The sequence below is a fragment of the Mus caroli genome, chromosome 3 (genome assembly GCF_900094665.2).
Source record: "Mus caroli chromosome 3, CAROLI_EIJ_v1.1, whole genome shotgun sequence".
In the NCBI taxonomy this organism is placed as follows: domain Eukaryota; kingdom Metazoa; phylum Chordata; class Mammalia; order Rodentia; family Muridae; genus Mus; species Mus caroli.
Genome location: NC_034572.1, coordinates 150,281,976 through 150,284,558, shown reverse-complemented (window position 1 = coordinate 150,284,558; position 2,583 = coordinate 150,281,976). Strand labels below are relative to the sequence as shown.

Sequence of the window (2,583 nt, the reverse complement as noted above, 5' to 3'; positions counted from 1 at the left end):
TTTTCTAATTCCTCATTATCATTTCTTTGAATAGAAAACTCTAAAGGACAACTCCAAACATATTAGTAAAGATTTGTCTGCTGGCATGCTTTATATGTGTCCAATTCTGAAAATTTATGTCTTCATAAATATCTTTGCAAAACAGAACTGTCGAAATAGCAGAGGAGGATAATTCATTCCCATCCATCTAGATGTATACCAGTGTGTGGAACATCTGCACAGAGAATAGCTCTCCAGTCAGTTAGGAACATTCAGGTCAGGTGGGAATGCTCAGGTAAGGTGGGAGCACTCATGTCAGGTGAGAACATTCAGGTCAGGTGAGAGCATTCTGGTCAGGTGGGAATGCTAAGCACTCATGTCAGTCAGGTGGGAGCACCTAGGTCAGGTGAGAGTGCTCAGGTCAGGTGGAAGCACTCATGTCAGATGGGAGTACTCAGGTTAGGCTAAACCTTTGCAACCAAGTTCAATCAGCAGTTGTCAGGAGGCAGTTGGAGGATGTTCGGCTTCGATTCTGCTAGTTACATCTTAATACTGGAATCCTCTGGGAACAGACTTGGTTTAAAACCTTCAGCACATCTCATCTTAGTCGCTTTGGGTTGCTGTAAGTGTTACTTGAGACTGAGTAATTTATGAGTATCATAAATAATTTTCTTACAGTTTTAGAATCTAGGTGTGAGCAAATTCTGTATATAGTAAGGATCCTGTCTCTGCTCACAGCTTGTTATGTGGAACACTGTACCCCTTGGGGGTTGTCATTGTTCCCCTAGAGGAAAGCAAAGAAAGTGAACACACTCTCAAGAGCCCTCTGCTTTGAGTCTCACTCTACTTCCCAGGTTGGCCTTGAACTCACAACCTTCAGGCCTGAATTTCCAAAGTGTTAGGATTCCAGACACTCATTACTTATGCTTGGCTCCCCAAACATTAACATTTTAAAAATATATATATATTCTTTTTATTTTACCCCATCCCCTTTTCTCCTTCCAACGATGTACCCACCTTGCTTTCTCTCTCAAGTTTGTGGCCCTTATATACATATACATCATATACATACACATACATATATCATATTTATCTACATCTACTACATATACATACACACACATCACATCCATACACATACACATGTACATATACATGTATTGGAGTGGGGAGTCCAGAAGAAGAAAATAGATCTCTAAGGGCTGATCTTGAAAGTTATAAGTCGTGCTCACTTTGGCAGCACATACACTAAAATTGGAATGATACAGAGAAAATTAGCGTGGCCCCTGCACAAGGATGGCACACAAATTTGTGAAGCATTCCGTATTTTTTTTAAACCAATCCTAAATCCGATAGGGAACTAATCCAATATAGACAAAGAACTCAAGAAGCTGGACTCCAGAAAATCAAATAACTCCATTAATAATGGGGTACAGAGCTAAACAAAGAATTCTCAACTGAGGAATACCGAAGGGCTGAAAAGCACCTGAAAAAATGTTCAACATCCTTAATCATCAGGGAAATGCAAATCAAAATAACCCTGAGATTCCACCTCACATCAGTCAGAATGGCTAAGATCAAAAAATTCAGGTGACAGCAGACGCTGGCGAGGATGTGGAAAAAGAGGAACACTCTTCCATNGCTGGTGGGATTGCAAGCTTGTACAACCACTCTGGAAATCAGTCTGGCGGTTCCTCAGAAAATTGGACATAGTACTACCAGAGGATCCAACAATACCTCTCCTGGGTATATATCCAGAAGATGTGCCAACTGGTAAGAAGGACACATGCTCCACTATGTTCATAGCAGCCTTATTTATAATAGCCAGAAGCTGGAAAGAACCCAGATGTCTCTCAACAGAGGAATGGATACAGAAAATGTTGTACATTTACACAATGGAGTACTACTCAGCTATTAAAAACAATGAATTTATGAAATTCCTAGGCAAATGGATGTATCTGGAGGATATCATCCTGAGTGAGAAAACCCAATCACAAAAGAACTTACGTGATATGAACTCACTGATAAGTGGATATTAGCCCAGAAACTTAGAATATCCAAGATACAATTTGAAAAACACATGAAACTCAAGAAGAAGAAAGAACAAAGTGTGGATACTTCACTCCTTCTTAGAATTGGGAACAAAATACCCATGGAGTTACAGAGACAAAGTTCGGAGCTGAGACCATCCAGACACTGCCCCACCCAGGGATCCATCCCATAAACTACCATCAAACCCAGACACTATTGCATATGCCAGCAAGATTTTGCTGACAGGATCCTGATATAGCTGTCTCCTGAGAGGCTATGCCAGTGCCTGGCAAATACAGAAATGGATGCTCACAGTCATCTATTTGATGGAACACAGGATCCCCAATGAAGGAGGTAGAGAAAGTACCCAAGGAGCTGAAGGGGTCTGCAACCCTATAGGAGGAACAATAATATGAACTAACTAGTACCCCCCCCAGAGCTTGTGTCTTTAGTTGCATATATAGGAGAGGATAGTCTAGTCGGCCATCAATGGGAGGAGAGGCCCTTGGTCTTGCGAAGATCATATATATGCCCCAGTACAGGGTAATGCCAGGTCCAGGAAGCAGGAGTGGG

General features: G+C 41.5%; 1 non-coding gene across 1 annotated transcript; it reads left to right on the top strand.

Moving 5' to 3' along the window:
- The first annotated feature begins 1,203 nt into the window (after positions 1–1,203).
- Positions 1,204–1,310, top strand: LOC115030658. Its single transcript, XR_003836264.1, has one exon. It is a non-coding gene; the product is annotated as a U6 spliceosomal RNA (small nuclear RNA).
- Positions 1,311–2,583: the final 1,273 nt, after the last annotated feature.